The following is a 16,871-nucleotide window of genomic DNA, read 5'->3' on the forward strand; positions in this document are numbered from 1 at the left end:
AAAATCTGAGAAATATTTTCTATAGTATAGGTGGGCAACACCCGCGAAGTCTGCGCGTAGGATAGGAACTCGAGTAAAGAATGTTATGTGTAATATATTTACTGATATAAATTAAACAATTATCTATATATATAAACTAGCAAGAAGAATATAATGACAAATGTTATGATATAACAAATAAAATAGGCTTGACTTCCATTTCCGTGTAGCTTTGAATTTATTGATAAGATATTAAAATGCAAATCAAGTTTGATGAGAAAAAAATTGACCTAATGAGGAATCAGTCGGTTTTATTATTGTATAAGGAAATACTTTAATGAATTAAAATTACACTGCAATTACTGAATATTGATTTGGCTTTAATTTTTTATCTGTAAGTAATCCTTCTGTACATCAAATTTGAGTTCATTTTCACTGAATACTTTATGTTAATATAAATTGTATGAGATATTATTCATACCCTGAGTGGGTAAATTATTCTACTGTTAAACATCAATACCGTGTATTGTTGTCTTCCAGTATGAACGGTTGAATGAGTATGTCATACTCGTAGTTACCATTATATCCTATGGCTAGCGAGTCATTGTCCTACGAGGTGTAAGGACTCGTTTATACTTCTTGCAGTGCCAATGTGTGGGTGATTTTTGTTGAAAGTTATGTAAATCAATTATTTAAAAAACGAATGTCATGTCATATGTAGATAAAGGTCGTATATCCTATATACATAAAGTACATAAATATAATAAATGTACCGATAGACAGAAACACAAATATTATACAGGATTAGAAATACAGAGATTCAAATAAGTGATGTTTATACGAACAGAACAAACATTCAAATCAAAATAAAATCTCTTAAATTATTCACTTTACATAAAAACTAAACTACTGTCGGTCAACAATAACAATATCAATTACCATTAAAAAAGCATTTTACAAGGCAACGCCATTCTTGAGATTTGACGTATCAGCTGTTTTTCCGCGTCCTTCGAATTTCGAAATCAAGACAGTCAAATACCATTTTGACATTGAAAATAATTTAAGTCGGAAGGGCGCGCCTTTATGATTGAATTTCTCTGATAAATATAAATAATGAATAAATATTTACATAAAAAAATGATATAGTATTATTATTTTCAAGACTACAAATACGACATCAATTCGAAATTAATCTTATAAAATTTCGCCTTGACTTTTGAGAAAATGTTTATCACGTTTTCACACATTAGTGTTCACATGTCACGAATTTTGGTCCCAATGTTGGTTTCGCTTTAAAGCCAGGGAATTGTTACGATTATAACGTAATGTGTCAAACGGAGAAGCCATGATGTGTCAAAAATTCACTCTTGTAAAAAAATTCTGACAGATTAAATTTGAGTGTAAAATCATTGTGATGGCATCGATGGAATATAAGGCTTTCGAATCAACCCATCTTTCGTAAATCTCTTCCATATAGAGATATATAGATGAATCATTAATTAATTAAGATATACTTTTTATTTTTTAATTGTAATCAAGCATTGAATAAATCCGAAATCTTGTAATGACATAAAGAAATATTAAATAGATTTATTTGCTACAGTCTTTATTAAAATATAAAAAGTACTTTATGTATTAAAAGTATGATAGAAATTCTATATTCAAGAAACCAGAATTAGGTGAATTGTATTTCCGTTGAAGAGTTCAAAATAACACAACAGTGTTTGAGGGAGAAGGTCAAGTTAAGATAAATCTGTTGGCTCGTCTATTTGTGGCTAGATTTACATTTGGTATTTTAAGTATCTATGCAGTTTTAAATCAATACTATTTTTTTATCCAGCATTTATCATGGTAAGCCTTCGTTACAGTTTTATTCATTACTTTTATTACAAAATTAAATCAACTTTTAAATTTCATATTCCAAAAGTTTATTTAAAATGTCTTAAGATATAGGATAGATAAATAAACAAACTTTTTTTTAGAATCTGCCTGCTGGTATATTAAATATATTCAAACAATTATTCCAAAATATATTTTAGTATATTATATAAAAATATGTATATGACAAAATTCGAAAAAACAAAGACTATCAAATATTTATTAAATAATTCTCAAGGATGAAAATTAAAATGGCATAATATCGGAGACACGTGCATTAATGACTAAGAAATTAGGGACTAATTTTGTAAATCCTAAACCTATTTATCTGTGAAAGGATATAATGTATAGATAAATCGGTGGATTTACGATCAAAGGAAAATTATTGAAAGCGTGTTGGGGATGTTTGTTTAGGTGGTTTCGGTATTACATAGGTTCCATAACTTCAATTGTTTTAAAAATAAATATTTTTGTTTACGTTTATTATGAAATTTAACCACGTACAGACAGGCACATATCAAAAAAATATGGAGATAAAAATGTCTATAAAAGAGAATATATTCAGCAAACATTTTTTTATAATCATTATTTCAAATAACGAGAGAATCGTTATCTTTTTCGAAGAAAATCTGCGAAAGAAGTCTACCAAAAAGAAAGACGTTAAACGAGAAGATGTACGTATGACGTACGTTTTTTTCGGCCGTTTTTCTTTCCGTATTTATTGGCTGTACTTTTCTAGAAAGGACGACGATCCATGTAATCGAATCGACTTACATTAATTGAAAGTGCGTATCTTATTATTTCATTAGCCACTTAAGCTAAAATTCTATTAAAAGCTACTACCGTCATAATATTATAATAATAAATTTTAACGTTCATAAAAAGATTGTTACCAAATATGTTGGTAAAACATGGCTGTAAATATCTCAATACTGGGCTAAGGCTTACTTTTTATGAGGCCCCGATGCAGTTTGGTGGATAATTCTTTGATGTTTGGTCGGATTTGAACTGCGAACTTCATTTATGATTGACGTGTTTATCTGCTAGGCCATCTCGGTCCATAATACAAGCATGATGAACGAAAACGGTCAGTGTATTTTGTAGTTCAGTCATGAATTGAACTATGGAAAAAGTATTGAAAATCCAGTAGTATCTACATGCCTCGCCACACTATAAAATATTATCTTAACGTTGGTTAGAAATTAAATCAATGGAGTTTCAAAATATCATTCTTAAATCCAGAATATATTTTGAATTAACGAAATAATAATCATTGCTAAAGAGAAAATAACCGAATAATTTTAGTAACGTTAATTACGTCGACATGTCTTAATAATCAGAATGAACCAAAATCGGCGATGTAGTCTCTTACTGTGTTGTGATTCTAATTTAGCAATAATAACTGAATTTCGTTATTGTCTTTCCAAAAAATCATTTCATTATAAAAAAAAATATCCATTCCTGTACTTGGCACGTTTGACGTATCGACCGGGTTTTACGTTTACAAGAGTCAGTGTATTATTTCATAATTTCTAAAAAATAACCACGATAAATGAATTTTTTTAAATTTCCATAATATAATTAAATCAACACATAATATAGTAAAAAACAATTGAAAACCAAGCAAAGAGTTTACTTGCACAATATACATAACTCAAAATATTAATATTCGTAAGTTTTCGCAATTGTGAAGGCAATTTTTTTTTTCGCAACAACGAATGCAATTCTAGCATAGTATATGTCTATCTCATATATAATAATAATACTAATATTATACTATTTTTTAGCTCGATAACCCTTATCTTTATTGTGATTGAATTTTATTATTCTTATAATAGATAATCAATAAAAACTCCTTTTTATTTAGTAACTTCGAGTTACGAACATCAGACGTTATAATCAGTATCTCGGTTTCATGATTCAGAGGTTGCCTATTTGTTCTCGTTGGCAATAATTAAAGTTTCTGGTTACGTCTTTTTCGGTCTGGTGTGTAGGACGAATTGCTTCATTGTGATCCAGAGAACCGTGCGAGAGAAGCTATTTACTACGGAGAAACCCTTACAACTCCAACGTACTGTTTTATATTACAGGAATTCAAAAGTCTAACTTCGTTCGTATTCTAAATGATCCCACGTGAATACAAGTAGTATTATACTCTGAATAAGCTTATTCTCTATTATAGCAAGAAGAAAAATGAGACAAAAAACAATTAAAAGCATTATCAGAATGCAGTAGTGAAAAGATACAATTTAGACAAGAGATAGCAATTTTCTTATCGCAATTTAATATAAGATTTAGATACGAAATGTGATAAACAAATTCATTACGTTACATTTATTCCCGTAGACAATTCCATTAATATTTGAAACTAGCTATCATAATATATATTCTTACATAATTAATTTTTTGATATATGAGTTTTATAAATTAAGTTTATGTTTATTATATAATATTGCTATGTATTCGAAATGAGTCCAATGAGTTGATTTTATCAAATGCCGAAAATAAAATATTTAAATATGAATTAGAATAATCAAATAATGTTTTTATAAGAATCAGATGTCTTCCATTAAATCAATTCGGGACCGTTTTTTAATGAAAGGCGGCAACTTAAGCTACTATAACCATAAATACTACAGGAGAACGGTCGTAAATAACTTTGTCCATGATATTTTTAGTTTCAATTCACATTCACAGAATAAAAAAATAAACTTATTGGTTTTTATTCCATTCGATCCTGTTTACTAACTTTTATTTATAATCTATTAATATTATAAAATAAATTCGCTTTTTGCGTCGTTCGTTTTAACTAATAGAAAGAATGATAAAGGAGAAGGATTTGCATATATCAGTTTTAAATATTTTTTACTAAATGGTCAAGGTGTTTAAGACTAAAAAGTGTTTTCGTATGCTAACATGGCTAACGCTGGTAAAATATACCTCAACCTTAGGAGATACATCATGACAATGTAATAGAATATTATAGATCATAAAAATACCTAGAAAAAGTTCCGCGGTAGCATGTGTAATGATTATTAAAAAACTATATTTTACTTGTGAAGCTATTTTCACAAATTAATTATTACTTCTTATTCAGACAGATATGTTAGTTACCTTTTGTATTTAATATAAATTAAAATTGCCTTTTACAGTATAATGCAACCAAAACAATCAATCACTGCGAAACTGGTGGTTAGCTAACTAGCCTTAACAATAAAATTTTGACCTTGACGTAAAGCAATTTTTTATATTAATCACATTTTTTATTTATGATATATTTATTTAAACTAATAAATACGTAAATGTTAAAAATAAATTATTACGTACATACTTGCTTACTTGCAATAATTTCACGCTAAGCGCTCTTCTCGGTTAAAAAGAAAACAAAATTGGAGCGGGTCGCTATTAAGAGTATAAAGGTAATTACCAAAAATTTCGGAAATAGCATGTTCAAATAGCACAAAAGTCTTGTTGTCTGTTATTAATTTACAATCTGCAAATGAGAATCGAAATAACCTTTTAATTATTGGTCTTTTGAGACTATTTTCCAGTATCTAAAATAAACAGTTAAGTCTTTATTGACCCAAACAAGTCGTTATAGACAAATAATCAAAATTGAATTTATATTTACGGAAACAATAAAAACATACTTGTTAATGATATATTTAGTCTTTTTCATTTTCGATTTATTTCAAGAAATAAATTTGCTAACTAATTTGGTATTCGTTTCCGAGAAAAAGATACGTTAAGATATTTCAAGAGCATAACTGTAGAGGAAACGTTACGTACGTTACGTACGTTAACGTTACGTTAACGTTACGGTACAAACCTTGTACACTGAGAGTTTTAATTTGGCCGATGCCTCACATGCCTCGACTATGAATCCAATACTCGTTTATAATAACCTATCATTACTTTATTTTGAAGTACAATATTTATTTATTACACCTACTATACGGTAATTTTTGCATGAGATAAATTGCCAATTGAGTGTTGTGTAACAATTCCAGACCTGATTTCTTGATAAGATATTTAAGTTAGTTACGTAAATGTATCTTCAAAAGAAAGACAGTTGCATATTGTATTTAAAAGTATTTAAAAAATATGTGCATATTGTTGCTTATAAGTCATCATGATAATATTTTTTTCAAAGGCTCAAGTGCATTTCAATAGAATTATATTGAATAGAATTATATTAATTGAATACTCATTGCATGCACTGTATATTATTTGACAGCTGCCTCGTGCAGATCGGGACGATTATAGGCTAGGTTTCCTCGTGTCATGGCAGATAAAAGTATCTTTCACAATATCGGTAGTACGCTAGCACAATGAAAACGATTATAGAAACGCATTCGTAGTATAGAAGGAAAACGGTGGTTTTTAAATGATAAGCTTAGTCTTATTTTTGAACTGCATGAAGTTTTATGCTAAGGACGTTATATATAAAACATGCACGTGTTTAAAATTTAAGATGTAATAACAAAATACTTAAGAAATATGTAGTTATCGTCGCTTTTTTGGGGGCCGCTGATTGTTTTACAATTTACTAATCACATTGATACGTATATTGTTATATATATAGGTATTTTTATTAATACAAATTAATTTTATTTGTGCAACATTAATGTTTTCTAAGTTATTCATTTGTGTACAAATTATAAGTTATCAAACTGTTAAGAGTAATGTACTACTCTTCACAAAAATTAATTAAACTGTATAAGACTTTCGATTATTTTCAGTTATAATAATCAGACGTGCTGTTAATTGGGACAATTGACAGTATGTTGTCACTAGCGTCCTTGAAGATTTTATGCATTGTAGGCATTTCTTACATCGCCAATGCACCACCGACCTTGTGAACTGTGAAGTTATCTCCCATGCGCCTGTTATTACACCGGCTCACTCATTTATTATTATTTTATATTATCACGTACTATTACATTACAACTTTTATCAGCAATGATTTAATAAGATACCGCATTATAATCCCTTAATTAATTGCTACTGTATATATGTGTAACGAACAAGTAAAAATTGAAAATTATAAAATACTTTATTTTACTAATAATATTGTACATTCGTTGATAGAAATCAGATGATAGGGTGCAGGAGTTTATCTGTCTCTTGGAGTTGTTTAGGTGCGTATAAAACCGATATCGTTACACTGACATGTGCATTGAAATATGTTCTGCGACAGCGATTTATAAAGGAAAAAAGGAACCCTTTAACATGACTTCGTTATTCGCCTGTCCGTCTGTGATACAGCTCAAGTCAAGCCCCCTATTTTCAAGAACGCGTCACGGTATGAAATTGAAATTAATAATATAATATAAAAAAATCGAAAACCGTTACTTTGTTGTTACATCAGTGTCTGTTTATCTATATCACTGGTGGTATGGAATTCTCAGTGCGCAAGACCGAGTCACACTTGCCTGGCGTTTAAAAGTAAGATATAAAGTAACACAGCTCCGTTCGAATTCGTAAATATCAAAATATGTATTTAATTCTCTACTGAATTAAAAATACTGCTGACATACACTCGATACCTCGATCAATAATTCTAATTAATTAAATAATATAGTTTATTTTATTTAATGTAAATACTATATGAATATATAGTATTATATCACCAAATATATAATACGACCAAAAAATTGCCTTCACCTTGTTTTCATGAAGTTTCTCTGGGTTTTCGGGATTAACGAAACTATGAATTTAAATTAATATTTATTGCAAAAAAATCACACGGTTCTTTGAAACGTATTTATATATACGTAAAAGATTTTTTTTTTTATTTTATAGTGAATCTGCTTGCAAAAAATTATCTTACTTTACGACTTGCTTAGATCAAAATATACAGGGCTTTTTTTAGATATTTTTTGTGCCATAAAATGTAGGAGAAACTGGCTTCGGAACTTTTGAGTATTTAAATTATTAATAATAATCATTAATATTTCAATATTAATATAGATTATGTTGCTATTTAATTAAATTTTAAATTTAATTCTTCAAAATCATTTAAGGAACCACAATATAATTAAAAATTAATTTTAAAGACATCTTTTCGCTTTATTTCATTAAACAAATGATCTACATTAAAAAAAATATGACTGACTGATATACTACTATATATATTATACTAAAATATATTTCAAATTGAAATGTAAATGAAAAAAATGTAACGCCCATACCTTATGAGCCTTCCAAAAACTGTAATACTAAAGAAAATAAACATTTATATGGGATATGAGTTCCGACGGTATATGGATAAATGTCTAGTTATTCAATAAGTTGATAAGGTTAATTCGATCTAGTGAGAATAATAGCGGTCGGATCGAACCAATTTTTTGTAGTCAAAACTTTGTAAATACTTAAGATGTTTTAATTTATTGCATATTATGAAATGAGCCAGTGTAACAACAGGCATAAGGGACAATGTCTATAGGCAGTGGTGACTTACCTTTATATGGTCCTTTTGCAAATCTGCCACACTGTCCTGAAAAAAAAAGTTTTATTCTACTACTACAGCTTAATGTCACGGTTGTATTTATCTCGATCTTGATCTTGATCACGGGTGACTAAGTTGAAACGCATTTCATGAAGTTCTCACATTTTATAATTTCCTTTATGAATTAATGTTAAACAATAGCAATGCGTGATATAAAATGTACTTTTTAGATAAACCTTATATCAGATTATAAATCAAAAGGCAGATGGAGCGCACCGAACATTAAAATAAATCAAAAGCAAATAACTAAATAGTGAATAATTAATAATTAAAGTGTCAGCACTTAAGAAGTAATAACAATAACGACTTTTCGTCTCGTACTACTGTTCATTTGTATTCGCTTTTATTTCTTCATTGTTACGTCTTTTGTTTTATAATCTTTGAGCCAAATACACTTCAATTGTTAGATTCGTTGGTATGTATTGAGTATTTATCGTTTAATTATTTTATTATAACGATGTTTTTCCTTGAGTAAGAAGATGGTAGAGAGATGAATACATTTGTCATTGTTATTTTCTTTGTTTATGTTACTTTTATTATTTTACTAATATAAGCTCGTTTTTTTATTGTAATTTTTTAATTGAGTCGCTGTTACTTTAATTTTTATTAGCACCAACCGATTTTATTCAAAAAGGTAGCTACGATTTGAACATCGATGTCCGAGTTTTTTTTTTTTAAATATAGAAAGGAAAATGCTGAATAATTCTAACGATGCAAGACGAGTCAACCAGAGAAAATAATATATTATTAAAAAAAAATTGTTGTTTAATTAAAGACCTCAATTTGCTTGCATGTCATGAAACAGATGATTCCGCTACAAGGTTGCGAATCATGAACGCAGAGATTTCTTGCTTCACTGCCTCTACCTCTAACGCGGGCTCGCGCCAATGGAACGACGCTATTACTGTTACATAACATAATACAGTCTTGAACCGACTTTATCTTATAACATTCTTATTTTCATATTGTGATTATAGCCTATTGGTTGAATTATAAGATGAAACGGTACTAAATATCGCTAATTCTATCCTATTCGTCTATCGTTAGCTGAGATTTACGGTTGCTTCTGGTTTAATGTGTATTAGGACTAAAAACCTTAGTTTAGACACCTAATTGTTGTTTTTCCAAGAGACTAACCGATATTTATTAAAATTTTGCCTACAAATATAATATATATACAACTATATTGAGAAATTCTGAGTTATAGCTACCAAACAATATTTATTGATGTATATTCCGCGGCAAAGAAAACCTGATAACTATGTATCAAAAAAGCCTTTTTGATTGGATATTATATTTATATAATTTACTTCTAAAATAATACTACTACTACTTATATAACTAATATATACTACTAATACTATTTATATAGCTAAGTTGATATAATGAACATATTAAATTGTTAAATAAACAATAATATGAATATTATTGCATTCAGCTTATTACTGAACTTATTAACTATTGGACTTCATACGCGCACTATGAAAGTTATTATAATTAAAATCTTTGCAGCGTGGATACAAGTACAGACGAGTAAATTTAATAAGAGGTTATAACGTTATATGGAAAGATATTAAGATGTGTAGTACACTTATATCTCTGAACGCTGCGCAGCGATAATTTGCTCTCAATGAATCTCGTTCACTCAAATGTTAATATCGTTTGTTCCGGTCGCCTTTTAGTGTCGTGTGTGTAATGATAGTCACTTTTTACGATTTTTGAATGAATTTAAAACGTATGAAAATTTAAAAAGGAATGCTTTTTAAATTTAATAAAAAAATGCATGGTAACCTTTTTTCGGAATTGATTTTGGTTACCTGTTTTTGTTTTAAAATGTGATCATTCAATTCGTTGTAGATTTAGTGTTACTTGTTAACATGTGGGAACGGGATTCAATATATTAAAATGTTTACGACTGTTCAGCTCAGTAGAGTTGGATGATCATTGCAGTGGACAGGCAGTCTTACTAACATTGCTTTTAAAATGTGTGTGTTTAGTTAACATATTCTACGATATTTTCTTTCTTTATAAGAAACTGTCGTGACTTCGTCCATATTGAAGACATCTCGAGGGAAATTATAAGGAGGTTAATGTTATAATAGTTGGATACATTGAACGAAGGGTATATCCACTTTAATTTAAATATTGCATTTCGTACCAAAACGTACCTATGAGTTATATTTAATGTTATTATATAATGCGGTCGTTTTTATTAATTATTTTTCTGATTAATTGCGACAATTCAATGTATATAAAATACCATATCTATTTTAACTGAACCGACAAATATAGAATGTATTTCTTTGATCATTCATAATAATAAATATAAATCTATTTCGAATGCTAAATACTTATATCCTTTTCGATGGAATAATAGATAAATGAACAAAGTCACACATTTTTTCCACATCATCTAGACGTACTGGCAAATGGGTCAACTGAGGCAAGTGTTCACCAATGTTCGTAGACAGTGGCACTTTAAGAAATATTAATCATTTCTCATATAACCAACGCGCCACCAACCTTGTGAACTAAGATATAAACGATATCATTATGTCTGTGCCTGGTGTTACACAGGTTGGTACCACAAAGTAAAAGACTGAAGAACGTGAATCGATGTTAGTAATAACTGGCCTTGCCGAAGTGAGGAGTATCCCATGTTTCTTATATGAAGCGTAATGTCGGCAAATATTTAATTAGTTTGCACCGTAACCTAATTTTAAGAGAAAGTTACGACGGACTCTGTTATCAAAATAAATGTTAATTTTAAACCGTATGTCGCCAAAAGGCTTTTATCTGACTCGCGTAGGTTTTCCGACGTTATCTTTTATTCAGTGACCAATATAAGGTTATCTAAAACAGCAGCGTGGCATTAAAATTCTCTCAAACGGATACAAATGTTCTGACATGAATATATGTCAATATCAATAGTATTAGCGGACCTAACGAATACAAAATATATTCTAAAATATGTTTAAAATATCGAATGAATAGAATATGAGTCTTAAGTGATTTTCAATTGTCATACGTTACGTCAACATGATAATAAGCCGTATATCGTTGTAATGATCTTTTATCGATAAAAGGGAATAATTAAAAGTCGCACAATACAATGCATTGCTTATCTTAATTTATGTGCACTTCTTCGTAAGCTTTATAACTTTTTACAATAACACAAGAAGAATTTAATTCATTTCTAATAGTTACATCACTTTGATCTAAGAATTCGTAAAGTTGTTTTTTTGGCAAAAATATGAAAGAGTTCCGCTAATGTTTTAGTAATTCTGTCCCGTACATTTATTTAACCGTAGAACTGAGATGTTTAATAAGTTACGTAATACCGTCTCCTTCAAAAGACAGGATGCCTTTGCCCACCAATGGAGCATTTATGGGCTTTACTTTATTCCATCAACATTACCATTTCTCATAAAACAACAATAAACTCAGCTCATTTGCTTTCTAATTTTTATAATAGAATTATTAAAAATAACATTGTTTTTATAATAACTTATTAACATCAATTATTTTAAATATGCAATTTATAATTTGAAATGCCTAATGTCTAAAACGAATTTCTTGTCTTATCTGAAATTGTTATCATAATAATGTCATATTGTATGTTATAGATTGACTTCTATCGTTATTTGATTGATGTAATTCCCACACCGAGTAGACTTGTTTCTATGTATCTCTATTATTGTCAATTAACATGTTGTTTAAATATCGTAATATAAAAGTATCATATCTTGTCGATCATTTGTAACATAGGTACATCTAGTTTATATTATTTTTAAAAATGCTTGTTAATTTTTCTATTTAAAAGTAATAGAACCGATATAATAATAACAACCTTTTATTCCTAAACATGGGGTTACAAGAGTCCCTACGTTCGGTGTGCTTTTTGGCATAGGTCTCCTCCAATTCCTTCCAATGGGTCCTGTCCCTTGCTACTCTCATCCAGAATGATCACGCTGTCTGTTTTAAATCATCTTCCCATCTCCTGACTTGACGACCCCTACTTCTTTTGCCGTCTCTTGGTTGCCAGAGGGTGACTTGCTTACTCCATTTGTTAAGGGGATGGCGTAGCATGTGTCCAGCCCATCTCCATTTTTGGAGATAGAATCGATTATCAAATCCAAGATATTTTGTTAGTATTAACGAAACAATAATCATCATTAAATTTCTACATTGGTCCGTAAGAGTTTATTTTAAAGATATTTCAAGACAAACAATTTGAATAATCAAGCACATCATATTTACTTTCGTTCTAAAAATTTGCAAAGTGGCCAAATATTGAATGTGAACATAAAAAGTTTCACATAATGTTGAGTTAGCAGCGCCATTAGACGCGGCCCGCATAGCCCCTAAACTTTATCCGGTTTAATAAAATTTTACTCTTTATTTTCACAAAATTGGCAGTATTTTAACGGATATCCTGTTTTATTATAAGATTTAAAAGTAATAAAGTATGCAATAATAACACGACCCGTGGATATTTCACCCGCGGAACATTAGTCAAATGTATGGATGCGTTTTCAGTTCGACACGTGATCTAGTCCTAAATCGTATAGTTTGTTTTTCGATTGCGATTCGTCTCAGTATGATAAAATATTTTGCATTCGTTTACAGGATGAGGTTAAACTTAGTGGTAGGGCTTTATGCGTATATTATACTCCCAAACACCAATATTTAGTACTGATATGCTCCGGTTTTAAGGGTGATTGAACCAGTGAAACTGCAAGCACAAGGGACTTAATATCTTAAATCCCTTGGTCGGTGGGGCATTGTGAGGGCGATGTGAGGAATGTTTGACGCCGATGTTTGGGTAGTGGTAACCACTTACCATCAGGTGGCCCACTTGCCTGCACCGATATAAATATGAATATCTTTTCATACCAAACTATCGCAAATTCATTCTGAGTGCAATTCTCCTCACTAAAATCTCAATAAAGCCAGCGTAACTATATTTTAAGCACTAGAAATTGTTTAGCTTTAATATTAATTTAAAATTATTAGATAGTTTTATTTTAAACAAACTTTGTCACTGAACTCTGTAAATTAGTACCTACTCGACCATGGCAAGTTATTTTAAAAGTTGGTGGTTAGTTGCAAGCAAATTACTGAGGGTATCGTTACTAAAAATAGAACAATAAAATTCGCTATTTTTTAATCACAGTACATAAAAGTGTAGCGCAAGTGTTGAATCCGATTTTTACTTTTACTTTTTTAAGTAAAATGTTTGAGAAAAACTAGACTTTATTTTTGTCTATTGAGCTGAAAGAGTCTGTATTTAAATTTGTTTATAACAAAAACAAATGAACAAGTAAATAATCACAAATTCAATAATTTTAATAAACAAAAATGAAATCAGTACAATTCTGGACCGCGAGGCGTGGATTCAAGTAATTACTAAAACACCAAGTATTGAAAAATTTGGTTTCCGAAGTTATCCAATCGCTGACAGATAGACAGACAATTTAATGGAGTAAAGCTCAAAGCCGGCTTAAATTCAATTCTGTCTCGGATTACCAGTTAGTCAAATTCGATGAACGTAAATAGCATGACCTGCGTTCCATAGAGCTTATAAATTCGGTTTGTGAAATTTATCGGATATTCGACATTAACTTAGTAAGTAGTGTTTATTTTTTTAATTATAATTAAATTGAAATGTAATTAAAATCAACATAAATATAAAAGTTTGTGTCCTTTGATGTTTGACTGAATAATCAAATAAAATGACCTGAATATTACGTTTCGTGTTATATATAATTTACATATTTTTTGTTTATATTTTATTTTTGTCTTGCTCGTACATAAAATGGCTTGTTAATAGCACATTTTTAATAATAATTTGACTGATATTGGTTATCGATAACAATCAGAGATACCGATGTTAGCTTGATAATCCAAATTAAGTTAGCGTTACCTAGAGATTATATTTTATAATGTATATATCAAATCAATATATATATATATATATATATAAATATATATGTAGTAAGTCATTGCTGTGTCCTTTTATTTAGAAAAAACTGTTTCTTTCAATAATAATTTGACTCCTCATTGGATAGAGCGAACTCGCTGTTTAACTGAACAAAAGTGGATCCTTATTTTATAATATTTATATACATATTTAATTATATTTATATATATATATTTCTCGACCATTCGAATATTTATTAACGCACAAAATGCTTAATGATGTATATTACAATGATAGGAACGGTAAAGTTAGATCAAAACGATCCTACGGTCCATACAGTTCAGTACACTGAGAGGGGAAGAATACCATTTTATAATTTACCATTGTTTAAAATGAACATTTACAAATTAAACCTTAAATTCCTGTTCAAGAATATTTTATTTTGCAGGTAGCTAACTAATTTGATTATCGATTGAAGTCATACTTTTACTTGGCGGTAACGCTTTGTGCAAGCCCGTGTGGGTAGGTAGTTACCGCCAACCAGCAATACTTTGTGTTGTTGTGTGTCGGATTGAAGGGTGAGTGAGTCATTGCACGTACAAGGGAATAAATTTTAGGTTGGTGGCGCATTGGAATGTCACGAGATGGAATGATCAATGTTTCTAAATGTCAAACTATACGTATGTAATTACTATCTATATCAATATTTTAAATACGAAAGTAACTCTGTCAGTTAACTCTTCACGTTTCAACCGCTAGACCGATTTGAAATTAGGTGTAGATAATATAGGTAGAGATCATTTGATTCCGGGAAATGACATATTCTACTTTTTTTTAATGTACGAGTCGTGAGGGTTAGTTTGGGGTGAGGGATTGCGTACTATAGGTAAAGTTTTATAAATTTCGGGCTAATGAAGCCGCAGGCTCTGTTGGTGTATGTATATGTGCGGTGGCGACATCAAACCATCACGTAGCCTATTTGCCCGCCAGCTAAAATAGATGAAAAAAAAAATATAACGTCATAATAAAAAGAGGAACATTTTATTTTTGTCATTGTTCGGACTCGCAAACATATTATGTATATGTGTACGCTACTATTGGATTTTCCTCATAGTTGTTTTAACGGAATATCTTCATAATAAGGCGTCAGTTGGCGGTAAGATGTAATTAAATATATATTTTATTTATTTATTTATTAAATAGGAAGCCAACACAATGTAAAGTAATCATATATAACTATCTTATAAATTTAATTTTGTAGTTTTTAATGTTGTCACTAAAAGGATCAAAATCCGCATCTTTGTAAATATTGTTATAAGTTTTCACAGCCCTATTTAAAGGGGCTGCTATGCCTAAATTTGTTTTTGAAAACCGACATTTGAAAATCGGTATATTGATAAGCCTTGCATTTTGTCTCGGAATAACTAACTTAATTTGAGTCAGAAGATCGGAGCAGTCTATATTCCCAGATATTATTTTATGTCATATTGGACCTATAGCACGCTGACTATGAGAAAATAATGTGTGGGCATAATTATATCTGTTTATAGCCTTTTATTTAAAAAAACATAAACTCAAGATTTAAATATGTTAACATTAGTGTATGTATCTAAAACATCTACGAGTCATTTAAATGACAATATAATTTATTTTTATGTGTATAAAACAGAAAACAATATTAATTTCACCAGTTTTGACTGCTATGTTACGTAAGCCTTCACTGCGATTTAGTTTTCCGGGAACCATTTCTATAAAGAATGAACATGGAAAGGGTTTGATTGGCAATTTTTTAATGGATGACATTTTGGCTGAAACAGATTGAACTTTATTTTAAAAATATGCTTTCTATAAAAATTTATAACATTAATCTTGTAAAAGTTTGTTTGTATATCTATAATATATAAAATATAGATAGCATAAAAATATATCGCTTTAAGTTTCGTCTTATTTCCGTTTCGTCAAAACCACGCAACGGATTTTGATACGGTTTTCACTGATAGAAAGTGTATAAGTGAAATAAACGAGAAATGTGTTGTATATATTACTTGTAAATATTTTGTACAAAATAGCTAAACTATAATCATTTTATTCAAAAAAAAAACTTACGTATACTTAAAAATTGATTGATTAAAAAATTCGGCGTCTTTAATGACATGCGCCTATCTTAAGTACCCTCATAGTAACTATTATTTTTATATAAAGGCTTTGAAAAAAGATATAGATTATTAGCGAAGTCATTTTAATCAATTCATTATTAATCTTTATTCATTAATGTATTTTATAATGTATCATTGGAATGAAGTCTTTACCATAAATCACCGATTCCAAATTACGTGCAATTAAAACTATAAATAATTCGCTACGAATTTCACAAAACCAGCAGTTAATTATCATTAAGTAAAGTTTTGACGTCGACAGTTTAAATCTCCCAAATGTGGATCTCTCAGGCGCGGACACATTTTGATCTACGTCATTCATATATTATTAATAAGTCAATTAACGTCATTAAATAAATAGACCTTCATAACATTTTCTTGCTAGAAATTTAAAAATAGGTATTATTAGTATATTGTTTACTGA

General features: G+C 29.4%; 1 protein-coding gene across 1 annotated transcript in view; it reads left to right on the forward strand.

Moving 5' to 3' along the window:
* The window catches only part of LOC113404044 (uncharacterized protein), a 184,239-nt gene that overhangs the window by 566 nt on the left and 166,802 nt on the right, over positions 1-16,871 (forward strand). The gene's annotated exons all lie outside the window — the stretch shown is intronic.

This window comes from Vanessa tameamea, chromosome Z (genome assembly GCF_037043105.1).
Source record: "Vanessa tameamea isolate UH-Manoa-2023 chromosome Z, ilVanTame1 primary haplotype, whole genome shotgun sequence".
In the NCBI taxonomy this organism is placed as follows: domain Eukaryota; kingdom Metazoa; phylum Arthropoda; class Insecta; order Lepidoptera; family Nymphalidae; genus Vanessa; species Vanessa tameamea.